Source organism: Pseudorca crassidens, chromosome X, assembly GCF_039906515.1.
Source record: "Pseudorca crassidens isolate mPseCra1 chromosome X, mPseCra1.hap1, whole genome shotgun sequence".
Classification (NCBI taxonomy): domain Eukaryota; kingdom Metazoa; phylum Chordata; class Mammalia; order Artiodactyla; family Delphinidae; genus Pseudorca; species Pseudorca crassidens.
Genome location: NC_090317.1, coordinates 77,230,751 through 77,245,853, shown reverse-complemented (window position 1 = coordinate 77,245,853; position 15,103 = coordinate 77,230,751).

The window sequence follows — 15,103 nt, the reverse complement described above, 5'->3', positions numbered from 1 at the left end:
GACCTAGAATATAAAACCTTTACAGACAAGCAAAGTGAAGAGAATTCAGGAGCACCAAACCAGCTTTACAACAAATGCTAAAGGAACTTCTCTAGGCAGGAAACACAAGAGAAGGAAAAGACCTACAATAACAAACCCCAAAGAATTAAGAAAATGGGAATAGGAATATACATGTGGATAATTACCTTTAAGGTAAAGGGATTAAATGCTCCAACCAAGAGACATAGACTGGCTGAACGGATACAAAAACAAACCCATATATATGCTGTCTAAAAGAAACCCACTTCAGACCTAGGGACACAAACAGACTGAAAGTGAGGTGATGGAAAAAGTTATTCCATGCAAATGGAAATCAAAAGAAAGCTGGAGCAGCATTTCTCATATGAGAAAAAATAGACTTTAAAACAAACACTATTACAAGAGACAAAGAAGGACACTACATAATGATCAAGGGATCAATCCAAGAAGAAGATAGAACAATTGTAAATATTTATGCACCTATCATAAGAGCACCTCCATACATAAGGCAAATGCTAACAGCCATAAAGGGGGAAATCAACAGTAACACAAACATAGTAGGGAACTTTAACACCCCACTTTCACCAATTGACAGATCAACCAAAATGAAAATAAATAACTCAACACAACCTTTAAACAATACATCAAACAAGATGAACTTAATTGATATTTATAGGACATTCCATCCAAAAAGAACAGAGTACACTTTCTTCTCAAGTGCTCATGGAACATTTTCCACTATAGATCATATCACGGGTCACAAATCACTACTTGGTAAATTTAAGAAAATTGGAATCGTTTCAAGTATCTTTTCCGACCACAATACTATGAGACTAGATATCAATTATAGGAAACAATCTGTAGAAAATACAAACACATGGAGGGTAAACAATACACCACTTAATAACCAAAAGATCACTGAAGAAATCAAAGAGGAAATCAAAAAATACCTAGAAACAAAAGACAATGAAAACACGATGACCCAAACCTACGGGATGCAGCAAAAGCAATTCTAAGAGGGAAGTTTATAGCAGTACAATCCTACTTCAAGAAACAAGAAACATCTCAAATATAAACAACCTAATCCTACACCTACAACAATTAGAGAAAGAAGAACAAAAAATCCCAAAGTTAGCAGAAGGAAAGAAATCATAAAGATCAGATCAGAAATAAATGAAAAAAGAAATGAAGGAAAAAATAGCAAAGATCAATAAAACTAAAATCTGGTTATTTGTGAAGATAAACAAAATTGAAAAACCATTAGTCACACTCACAATGAAAAAAAGGGAGAAGACTCAAATCAATAGACTTATAAATGAATAAGGAGGAGTTACAACTGACACTGCAGAATTACAAAAAGGATCATGAGAGATTACTACAAGCACCTATATCCACATAAAATGGGCAACCTGGAAGAAATGGACAAATTCTTAGAAAAGCAAAACCTTCTGAGACTGAACCAGAAATAGAAAATATAAACAAACCAATCAGAAGCACTGGAATTAAGATTGTGGTTAAAAATCTTCCAGCAAAAAAAAGCCCAGGACCAGAAGGCTTCACAGGCGAATTATATCAAAGATTTAGAGAAGAAACACCTATCCTTCTCAAACTCTTACAAAATATAGCAGAGGGAGAACCACTCTCAAACTCATTCTATGAGGGCACCATCACCCTGATACCAAAACCAGACAAAGATGTCACAAAGAAAGAAAACTACAGGCCAATATCACTGATGATCATAGATGCAAAAATCCTCAATAAAATACTAGCAAACAGAATCCAACAGTACATTAAAAGGATCATACACCATCATCAAATGGGTTTTTTCCCAGGAATGCAAGCATTCTTCAATATGCACATATCAATCAATGTGATACACAACATTAAGTAATTGAAGGATAAAAGACATATGATCATCTCAACAGATGCCAAAAAAGCTTTCAAAAAATTCAACACCCATTTATGATAAAAATCCTCTAGGAAGTAGACATAGGGGAACTTACCTCAACATAATAAAGGCCATACATGACAAACCCACAGCCAACATCATTCTCAATAGTGAAAAACTGAAATCATTTCCACTAAGATCAGAAATAACACAAGGTTTCCCACCCTCACCACTATTATTCAGCATAGTTTTGGAAGTTTTAGCCACAGCAGTCAGAGAAGAAAAAGAAATAAAAGGAATCCAAATTGGAAAAGAAGTAAACCTGTCATTGTTTCCAGATTACATGAAACTATACATAGAGAATCCTAAATATGCTACCAGGAAACTACTAGAGCTAATCAATGAATTTGGTAAAGTAGCAGGATACAAAATTAATCCACAGAAATCTCTTGCATTCCTATACACTAATGATGAAATATCTGAAAGTGAAATTAAGAAAGCATTCCCATTTACTATTACAACAAAAAAATAAAATACCTAGGAATAAACCTACCTAAGGAGACAAAAGACCTGTATGCAGAAAATCATAAGACGCTGATGAAAAAATTAAAGATGATACAAAGAGATGGAGAGATACACCATGTTCTTGGATTGGAAGAATCAATATTGTGAAAATGAATATACTACCCAGAGCAATCTACAGATTCAATGCAATCCCTATAAAACTACCAGTGGCATTTTTCACAGAACTAGAACAAATAATTTCACAATTTGTATGGAAACACAAAAGACCCCGAATAGCCAAAGCAATCTTGAGAAAGAAAAATGGAGCTTGAGGAATCTGGCTTCTGGACTTCAGACTATACTACAAAGCTACAGCAATCAAGGCAGTATGGTAATGGCACAAAACCAGAAATATAGATCAATGGAACAGGATATAAAGGCCAGAGATAAACCCATGCACATACGGTGAACTTATCTTTGATAAAGGAGGCAAGAACATACAATGGAGAAAAGACAGCTTCTTTAATAAGTGGTGCTGGGAAAACTGGACAGCTACATGTAATAGAATGAATTTAGAACACTCCCTAACAGCATACACAAAAATAAACTCAAAATGATTAAAGACTGAAATGTAAGGCCAGACAGTATACAACTCTTAGAGGAAAACATAGGCAGAATACTCTATGACATAAATCACAGCAAGATCCTTCTTGATCCACCTCCTAGAGAAATGGAAATAAAACCAAAAATAAATAAATGGAGCCTAATGAAACTTAAAAGGTTTTGGACTGCAAAGGAAACCTTAAAAAAGATGAAAAGACAACGCTCAGAATGAGAGAAAATATTTGCTAATGAAGCAACTGACAAAGGATTAATCTCCAAAATTTACAAGCAGCTCATGCAGCTCAATATCAAAGAAACAAACAACCCAATCCAAAAATGGGCAGAAGACCTAAATAGACATTTCTCCAAAGAAGATATAAAGATTCCCAACAAACATATGAAGGAATGCTCAACATCATTAATCATTAGAGAACTGCAAATCAAAATTACAATGTGATATCATCTCACACTGGTCAGAATGGCCAGCAAAAACATCTACAGGGCTTCCCTGGTGGCACAGTGGTTGAGAGTCCGCCTGCCGATGCAGGGGACACAGGTTCGTGCCCCCGTCCGGGAAGATCCCACATGCCGCGGAGTGGCTGCGCCCGTGAGCCATGGCCGCTGAGCCTGCGCATCTGGAGCCTGGGCTCCACAACGGGAGAGGCCACAGCAGTGAGAGGCCCGTGTACCGCAAAGAAACAAAAACAAAAAACAAAAAAAAACATCTACAAACAATAAACACTGGAGAGGGTGTGGGGTAAAGGGAACCCGCATACACTGGTGGTGGGAATGTAAATTGATACAGCCACTATGGAGAACAGTGTGGAGGTTCCTTTATAGACTAAAAATAGAACTACCATACGACCCAGCAATGCCACTACTGGGCATATACTCTGAGAAATCCATAATTCAAAAAGAGTCATGTACCAAAATGTTCATTGCAGATCTATTTACCATAACCAGGACATGGAAGCAACGTAAATGTCCATTGACAAATGAATGGATAAAGAAGATGTGGCACATATATACAATGGAATATTACTCAGCCATAGAAAGAGATGAAATTGTTATTTGTAGTGAGGTGGTTAGACCTAGAGTCTGTCATACAGAGTGAAGTAAGTCAGAAAGAGAAAAATAATTATTTTATGCTAACACATATATATGGAGTCTAAAAAAAATGGTTCTGACGAACCTTGGGGCAGGACAGGAGTAAAGACGCAGTTTTAGAGAATGGACTTGAGTACACGCAGAGGAGGAATTGTAAGCTGGGATGAAGTGGGAGTGTGGCATGTATATATATACACTACGAAATGTAAAATTGATAGCTAGTGGGAAGCAGCCACATAGCACAGGGAGATCAGGTCGGTGCTTTGTGTCCACCTAGAGGGGTGGGATAGGGAGGGTGAGAGGGAGATGAAGCGGGAGGAAATTTGGAGATATATGTATACATATAGCTGATTCATTTTATTATATAGCAGCAACTAACACACCATTGTAAAGCAATTATAATCCAATAAAGATGTGAATAAAATAAAAATAAATAAAAAATAAAATAAAACAGGAAAGGTAGCAACTATTCCAGTCTATTGCATGGGCTCCTAAGTATCTAAGAAACAAAATTCCAAAATCAAGTTAAAGAAATATTAATCAATAAGAGTAATATCTAGGAGTGGTGTACCACAAGCAGAATGTGAGACAGCAACACATTGTGGTTATTAAAAGAACCAAAAGGATGCTGGGATTTGGAAAATAATTGGGCAGGCAGCAAACAGAAGCAAAATCTTAAAATGACGCAACTGGAAAGAACCATTTATAGATTTGTAAAACTGAAGACCAGAGGTGTAAGGAGACTTGTTTAAGGACTAAAAGTAATCTAGCAATGGAGTCAAACCTAGATCCTGATTTTCTAACTCTCTAACATTTGTTTGTTTCATTAAACCAGATAATTCCTTTAGTATATATATATATATATATATATGTTAAAGTTCTGTAAGAATGTTGTATCTACTTCTGGTACCCAAGTTGTCCAAAGAATATGTGAACATAGTCCAGGAAAAAAAATAGAATGATCAGAAGTGTAGAAAATAATTTCTCTGAGAACTTAAAGGAATTTAGGTTATTTTACTTGGTTGTGGAAAGGTTAAGGAGGAATGACTTTTTTAAAAAAAATGTGTTTTAGGGCTTTGTAGAAAGTACATCCTGCAATAGGTGTCACCTTTGGGATAGAGAGAGATGGAACCAAGCTTGCTTGGCCCAGAAATTGGGAAGGGGTGAGGGGGATGAGCTGTTGTGCTTGTAGGTGACCCAGCTGTGAGGATCTGGGGAAGACTGAGGCAGGAATTATAGGCTAAACTGATATAATCTCTCATTCTTCCTTCACTTCCTGATTCTGTCTAGTTGATAGCTTGTTTTTCAACTTCTTATAAGATGGATTATTGATTTCCAATTCTGAGACCATACAGTGACTGTGTGTCAGCAAGACACAGACTTTGATCAAAACCAACTAGGGGTAGTTTCCCTTTAAACTCTCCCAGATCCCTGGCAAGTTTGTGCATATGCCATCTTTTGTTCCCTATCCCTGATAGCTCTGTCATGTGTTGCCCACATCTCTCTCCTCAATATTCTTGGAATATCTTCTTATCCTTGTTGAGATAATATCACTAGATAAATTGGGTATAATTGCTTAGTTTATTTAAACTACATTCTAATGAGTCTGTTGACTAGAATAGCAAATGGTCAAGACCTGCAAGAGTCAGAATTTTTACCTTGTATCAGGGATCTAGTTCATAGCTTTAGACATTGAGAAAATTTCCATGGTGCAGTGGTACCCACTGCCTGATATTGATCTGCGGTAAGCTTTGGTTTAAGAACAAGCTTATTATTCACAGCCCTAATTTGGGATCTTAAATACAGGGTTATATAAACCCTTAGATCTGAGAGACAACATAATAAATGGTATGTTCATAGAGCTGAACACAGAGCCTGTGTAGTTTAATATTTTCATCAACAGCACAACTTATGGTAATATTAGATGCATCGGTGGCAGTTAACTAGAATACAGTCAACTAAAAGCAATTTGAACCTCTAATTTATTCTGCACAGTGTGAACAGACTAATCTTCTAAAACTACCACTTCTATCACATCACTGCTCTGATTAAAAACTACAATGAACCCCTAAATGCTTATAGCTTCAAGTCTAAGTGCTTATGGTGTGTGTAGCTCCTTCATAATCTATCTGCATTCTACTCATGCAATTTTATGTTTCTGAAATTCTCATCAGGAAACTTCTAGTTGGAATAAGATGGCATAAACTTGTTATCCCAAGTAGGGTGGCTCTTTGCTACTATGTACAACTAAACCTTGGAAATAATTCAAAAGGAAACCAAAATAAAACTCTGAAAGGTAGTTAAAAATATTATGAACTGGTTTGGGATATCCCAGGACTTAAGAATGGGCAGGGCATCTAACACCATGCTGCCAACCCAGAATTTCGGAACCACCAACCCAGCAATGGAAAGCAGCCCAGGTAGGTTTATTTCTCTGCCAGATCAAATTGAAGATCTCCCAAAAATATGAGGCAAGCCTTGGATCATTGGCAAAGAAAATAAATCTGAAGCAATCAAGAATCTTATATCCATCAAAGCTATCTTTCAAAAATGAAGGTGAAATAAAGACATACCCAAATAAACAAAAGGTGAGAAAATTTGTGGCTCACCTTATAAGAAATGCTAAAGAATGTTCTTCAGGCTAAAAGCAACTAACTCAAGACAGTAATTTGATTATATATGAAAAAACAAAGAGCAAGGGAAAAGGAAATTACATAATTATAAACCAATATAAATGCATACTTCTTCCTCTTTCTTCTCTAAACTAATTTAAAAAGCAATTTTATAAAAAAAAATGTATAAAATGTACTTTGGGGCCTTTAACATATAGAAATATATTTGTCAATAACAGCACAAAAGATTTTAGGTTGGAGAAAAGCTGTATTGAGCTTATAAAATGATTCCTGATAGTAAGTTGAATCCATAGGAACAAATGGAGACAACACAAAATGACAAATAAGAAGGTTAAGACAAATAACATATGGTATCACTTATCTGTGGAATCGAACATATGACACAAATGAACCTATCTATGAAACAGAAACAAAATCAGGGACATAGAGAATAGACTGATGGTTGCCAAGGGCTGGGGGGTGGGAGAGGGTAAGAATGGGAGTTTGGGATTAGCAGATGAAAACTGGTGTATATAGGATGGATAAACAACATCTTACTGTATAGTACAGGGAACTATATTCAATATCCTATGATAAACAATAATGGAAAAGCATATGAAAAAGAATATGTATATGTATAACTGAGTCACTTTGCTGTACAGCAGTAATTAACACACATGGTAATTAAACTGTACTTCAATAAAAAATAAAAAAGGTTAATATAACAAATGCTTACATATATACTTACTCTTCTTTCTTTCCTCAGCTTATTTAAAAGACATAAAATTATATAAACTAATAATTATAACAATTTATTGTTGGGTTTTAATATATATAGACATAATATGTATAAGAATAATAGCACAAAAAGGAGAAAGAAGATATATATCCATAGAGGTAGGAGTAACATTTCCATATCTCACTGGAATTAAGTTAGTGTAAATCTGGTGCTAGTTCTGATAAGTGAAGATGCATATGGTAAACCCTAGAGCAACCATGAAGGAAATAACTAAACGTTATACTTAAAGAAAAAGAAATTAAATAAAAGGCTACATTACAAAATATCTACTTAATGTAAAATAAAGCAGGAGGAATAGAGAGAAAAGATATGAGAAAATATAAAACAGAAAGTGAAATAGCAGAGGTAAACAAACTATATCAATAATATTAAATGAGAATGATTACATAATTTTAAAAATAGGAAAAAAAAAGCCTTCTGCTGAGCTTCCTCCTTCCTCTATTCCTAGCAAAGCTGACATGGAGGGAGGTTCTTTTTTTTTAAGACCTTATTGTTTTAGATCACTTTTACGTTCACAGCAAAATTGAGAAGGAAGGAAGATTCCCCATATACTCACTTTCCCCATATATGCATAGCCTGCCCCATTATGAATATCCCCCACAAGAGTGGTACATTTGTTACAATTGACAAACCTATATTGACACACCATAATCACCCAAAGTCCAAAGTTTACACTAGAGTTCACTCTTGGTGTTGTACATTCTATGGGTTTGGACAAATGTAAAATGACATTTATCCCTCATTATGGTATCATACAAAGTATTTTCACTGCCCTAAAAATCCTCTATGCTCTGTCCGTCTATTCATGCTTTCCCCAATCCCCAGCAACCAATGATCTTTTTACCATATACATAAAAATATTTTTTTAAACCTCAGCAGACTAGAAATAGAGGGCAATCTCCTCAACTTGATAAAGAACATCTACCAAAACACTACTACTTACATTATATGTAGTAGTGAAAACTGAATGCTTTTCCCCTAACATTGGGATGTCTGCTATACTTTCTTATTCAACATAATACTGAAATTTCTAGCCACTGCAATAAAACAAGAAAAATAAATAAAAATCATACTTTGTAAAAGGGAAGAAAGAGACTGATCTCTATTTAAAGATGACATGAGTGTCTACATATAATATTCTGAGACACCTACAAAGAAACCTCCCAGAATAAGTGAATTCAGCAAGGCTGCAGAATACAAAGTAAACACACAAATCATCACATTTATATCTATAGACAATGTAAATGCAAAAACTGAAAAATAGACATTTATACGAAGTGTGCAAGTGGCATAAGAACAGACAAAGAGAAAAATGGAGTAGAATAGAGACTCCAGAAATAAACCCTTGCACATATGGTCAACTGATTTTTGACAAGTGTGCCAAGGTTATTCAATAGGAAAAAGCAAAGTCTTTTCAATAATTGGTGCTGGGAAAACTGGATATACATATGCAAAAGAATAAAGTTAGACCTTTTCTTTACACCATATACAAAATTGACTCAAAATGGATGAAAGATCTAAAAATAAGAGCTAAAATTATACAATTTGTAGTAGAAAACACAGGGGTAAATCTTCATTACATTATATTTGGCACTATTTCTTTGATATGACACCAAAAGTATGGACAACAACAACAAAATATAGGTAATTTGGACATCACCAAAATTTTAAACTTTTCTGCATGAAAGGATATTATTGAGAGAGTGAAAAGAAAATCCACAGAATGGAAGAAAATTCTTAAAAATCACTTACTGATAAAGGATTAATACCTAGAATATATAAAGTAATATGTCAAACAAAACAAAACAGAAAATAATATGTTGACAAGGATGTGGAGACATTGGAATTCTCATGCATTGTTGGTAGAAATGTAAATGGTGCAGTGCTATGGAAAACCATTTGGTGGTTTCTCAAAAAGTTAAACATAGAATTACCATATGATCCAGCAATTCTACTCCTAGGTGTATGTCCAAAAAATTGAAAGCAAGGACTCAAGCAGGTATATGTACATTAATGTTCATAGCAGCCGTATTCACAAGAACCAAAATGTTTAACCAATTCAAACATCCACCAACAGATGAGTAAACAAAATGTAGTATATTCATATAATGGAATGTTATTCAGCCTTAAAAATTGAAATTGTGATACATGCTATGACATGGGTGAATCCACACATAATAATCAAAAATGGACATCTGGCTGATGAGATAGTTCTGCATCCTTTTACTATGACACAGATGAATCTTGAAAACCTTACAATAAATGAAATAAGCCAGAAGCGAAAAGATAAATATATGATTCCAGTTACATGAGGTACCTAAAATTCTTAGACACAGAAAGTAGAATAGAAGTAACCAGTGTTACAGCAGGCAGGTAGCTAGGTATGAGCAGAGAAATGGCGGGAGGTGAAAAGTGGCAGGAAATGATGCATCCTGTAAACAGCGGGGGTCCATGGGCAGCAAAGAAAAGCAGGAACCTCCAGACTGACAGGAAACCATGCATTCTGGGTGATAAGTGTCCTGGAAACAAAGAAAGGTGGGGAAAGGCGGGAATCTCCTGAGTCTGAATGTAACCTGTTGCTCATTACAATAAAATTAGCCTTACAGATAAAAGTACCCATCATGCACCGACACCATAACACTTCTAATCTAAGCTAAATAAGGGCAAAATCCCTCCTCCCCTTGGGAAGATGGAGCTGGGATGAAAATCAGGGAATATGACCCCTAAACTCCTCGTTTCGCAGTGAATATTCCACCCATTCATTTGTATGCCCCTCATAACCGGTTTGCCAAAGAAACCCAGGGCAGCAGCTCCTCACCTGTCTGCTCGCTCTCCCTCTGAGAGCATATTCTTGCTTAAATAAACTCTCACTCTACTTTCTTGACCTTCCTGCCTCATCTCCAAATTCTTTCAATATGGAGAAAGAACCTTAAATTCACCAGGAACACCAGGGACTGGAAGAAGGGCGTACAAAAGTATTGTTTAATGTGTTCAGTATTTCTGTTTGGGATGCTGGAAAAGTTCTGGAAATTGGTGATGATTGCACCACTTTGTGAATATAATTAATGTCACTGAATTGTACATTTCAAAATGGTTAAAAGGGTACATTTTATGTCATGTATATTTCACCACAATTTACACATCATATCAGGTACAATCCAAAGAAAATTAAACACTTAGATATAAGCTTTAAAAAAATCACTTAAAATCTATATGCTGAAAATTACAAAATGTTGATGAAAGAAACCAAAGAAGTAAATGGAAATACATACCATTGTCATGGATTGAAAGATTCAACATACTAAACATACCAATTCTACCCAGATGGTCTATAGTGTTAAAAAGTAAACTTCAACAGAGTAAATCTGAAGATCTAATTGGCTCTTTCAACAATTCATGAATCTGGCAGCATCCCATCTAGTAGATAGCAAAGGCACTCTGAGGAGATGTAAAAACGAAAGGATTTTATAGGCAGAAACTAGGTAGGACAAGGAAGTTATTAGCAAAAGAAAAGAAAGGGTTGTTTCAGGCTAAGTTACTTTCCTTTAGGGGGAAGGGCAGGAGGTTTATAATTATGCAGATTACCTCACTAGAGCTGACCTGGAAATTCCAGACTGATTGGTTTAAAATTCCACTCCTGGGAGAGGTTGCAACTGCAATTAGGTTAAGTGTTAATTCTTGGTGAAGCTTAGCAAGAGTGATTCCATTTAGGGCTTGCTTCTTTTTAACAACAGGTTTAAGGCATGTTGACTGAAAAAAATGCACAACCTAAACATTGAGACTTATGTTTTATTTAGCAGACTACATCTCAAGTTAATGATTTTAATGCTTTTCTATGCATGGGAAGATGCAAGAGTCTGGGCTTATGAAATCATTCATTTGATATGTATCTTAACTATCTAGGACCACTATCCTGTTTTTCTCCCTCCTGAATTTCCCTCAGGGACTAATGAGGGGGTTAGCTGCAGTGGCTGATGTCTTGATGACAGCGACATCCTTTGTTTACTGAAATAACAGGCAATATTTATTGTCCACAGTCTCTCCTCTTCACCATAAATTCAACCAATGTTTGAGAGGCATTTCATGACCAATTTTGTCCTACTGCACTACGAAGGCTCATTCGTAGACCAGGGGAGGATTCTGTTGATAGGCCATTCAATGTGATAATTTTTGGATTAAGCCTTGTTGATAATCTAAAATTCTTTGGATCACCTGTTTTACTAGTCTATTATGATCCAGGAAATGTTTTTCCTTGTTGCTTCTTCCCATATGTAGAGTTGCACCCTACAATTATTCTATATAGAGTTATATTTATGATGGATTTCCTCAAGACATTTAGCCATCATTAATTTTGTCTGAGGTCTGGTTACACGTTGGGTAAAGTAAGAGACAGTAATCTTGTAAAATAGATAAGATATAAGTAATACAGGTAGTAACATTAATAAAAATCATAGTATAGCAGAGAGAGGCACAAGGCATCAATAATTTGTAAATAACAAGAGAACAAACTAAAACAATTATTATTATAAGTTGTAATCTGGTGAAAATAAAACATCAAATCCACAGGGGAGCCAGCTAGAGAAACCAAATTCTGAAAGGATCAGGTAGAGAGAAAAAGATAACTGTTTTATTTTGTTTACAATGGTATACTTTATCAACTTAGCATAGTGTAAGAGGAACGGTTTTCTGGAAAACAAAGATTGAAAGCCAGTATTTTTCAGAAAAATGTCATAAAACTATATAATATTTATCAGTTTATTCAGTCCCATGTAATCAATTTCTGTTGATCTGTATGAAGTCATCAGGTTTTCCATTAGAGTTTTAAATTTCTTACCCAGTTCAGTGGTATGATCTAAAAGTCATCAGAAACTTATATTTGCCAAAAAGTCCTTTTTATGAATCTTCTTGAAGATCTTCATTTTGTAAAAGCATCAGAATAAAACAATGATGGCCTATAAATAACAAAAGACTTAAAATAGCATGGTTAAAGACCTGATTACAATGCAATTGACAAGAAACTTGGTTATTTCTGTGACATACAACATTTTAAGATAATAACTGGAATTATGACTTATAACATTATACCAGGACATCAGAATTTTAGGAATTCCAAATAAATTTTGGAATATCTATATTAAATACATTAACCCACACAACATAACCTAAGAAGGTTTTATCACCACTTATTTAACAATGTTTCCCATGTAATTTAACATACCAAATAAACCTAACTAATTTAGTATCTCTCTTTGAGATATTTCAGTGTCCCTTTGAAGAATCCCAAAGTTACGCAGAGATCAGAAGAATTTTATTTAGAATTTGACATTTGGAAAGTTTGTCAAAAAATATCAAAAAAATTTTTTTTAAAACACTTGGTCAAATAGAATCATAGACCACCATGAAGCAGTATTTATTCAGTTAACCAAAGTGACAAGAAAAGATTTTTAAGTCAAATACAGATCATTTAGAAGGCAAAGAAATTCACAATCTGTTATCAAAAGTAGCTCAACATTCCAAGAAAATTTTGTTCTCTTAACAGATAGAGAAAACCAAACTCCAGTCCTGCATCCGCCCACCTTTAATAACAGAAATCATTTATCTAATTAAATTCAATCCAATCTAAGCCTTAGCATGTACAAAACTCCTTTTTAAGGGCTCTATTTCTACAAACCTTCCACAACTTTATGTATCCATATTCATTTGTCCCTTATTTTTCCATCCTAAAACAAGCAGCTCTAGGACAAAATCACTCTTTCCCCTTAACAAAATACATTTCCATTCCTCATACCTTCTTTTGCTGAAAACTCATATTCTACTTTCCTTGCATACCGACACATTTCCCTTATTATTTCTAGCTTTAATTAAATATTTTATTATAATTTTCAACTCTTAAAATCTCTAGCAAAACCTGAAAAGCAAGCAATTTTGAACTGTTTGCCAAACCAACATTTCCTGATTGGCAAACTTAGGAACATTCCATAACCTCTAGAAACATAGAGGTTTTCATAGTATTTCTTTTCTCAGTGTGGTACAAGACATGTGTCTAACAAACCCCAAATATCTTTCAGTTCTCTCTTGTAAAGAGACAAAATTAGGCAAATTTAGACCAGTTTAGCAGTCAATGTTCCAGTATTTTATCTTACTTGAAATGATCTGGATATTCAATGAATTCCATTATTTAACGTAACAAAACTTTGAAGTTTCAAGTTACAAAAAATCTGGAGAAACTATTTTAGATAGACATACCCGAAACATAATTATTCCTAAAGTGTTCACCTGAAAACTCTTATCTCATTTGTCTTTATTTTATAACTTACTTATGAACAGATCATCATACCAAGTCATTTTTTTCTTGCTGACAAACTCTGCAACAGAAATAACATGAACTTATTGACCTTCAGTAAACCTAGGTACAATAAAATTAGGACATGTCTGTATTGATTAAACCAGCAAGCCTAAGCTAGTTCTAATACTAGACATTAATTTAATATTGAATATTTCCTAGATCACATAAGCCTGAAATTCATTCTGGCCAGTTTCCTTTATATTTAGAAATATTTAATTTGTAAGAACTTACTTTTAAGCCAATTAAATAGAGCTCTTTTATAACTTTATTTTTTTACATTTTCCAGGAGTAGAGAAATCTCATACGTATAATGTACACACAGACATACAAACAGACAAAACTAGAGATCTCATAGCTTCACTTTAACAATTAGTTATGAATGAGATATTACAATATAAACTTAGTAGTTTATGAGTAACATCTGGAATAAGTTAAATTTATTTGGTCAGATGACTAAGGCTTTACTATATGTGGAAAAGACTTTTAAGATTCATATTTGTCCTTAATAAATCTTTAAGGAAACTATGAATTAGATTATGGGTGAGGGAGCCTTTCCAGCAGTTTGAGTTTTAAAAGGCCCCCTTTTTTTCCTGTTTTTTATTATTCCTTTGTTTTCAGATTTTACCTGATTGGGCTAAATAGGCTTAGTATCAGATTATTGTGAGCTGTATTTACGTTTCTAATTTGTAGAGATTTGCAAGACAAAGAGTTGCTTTTAATTCCCCAAAGAACTAGTCTGTCACCTAAATAATATTAAAAGATTGATTTGCCCAACTATATTTTTTAATTTGCTTTTATATATCAGTGAGAAGATTTCCTCCTAAACTGAAAATCAAGTGTTCTATGTTCTAGAATTTTAGGGTTCAATATATCATGCCTTCAAAAATGTGCATAAGGCATCCAACAAAGTCCCTATTTTGGAGTGCACAGGTTAAACCCAGGGCAAAAATTTCTATTATTATAATAATTATTATTATTATTAGTAGTAGTAGTAGCCCCTGAATATTGGCTCCCAGTTTTTACTTCATACTGTGTGGACTCAGGTAACCCTGTTGATTTCCTTTAGTAAGTTTAATTAATATTGTCTGAGTGGCAGATTTATATGACTTGTCTTATCATACCAAGCAGGTGAAGCATTCCCTAGTGAGACAAAATGTCAATCCCACAACATAATTAGGCAAAAATTATGTAACCATCTTATATAAAGCCCACTGAAATATACCAAT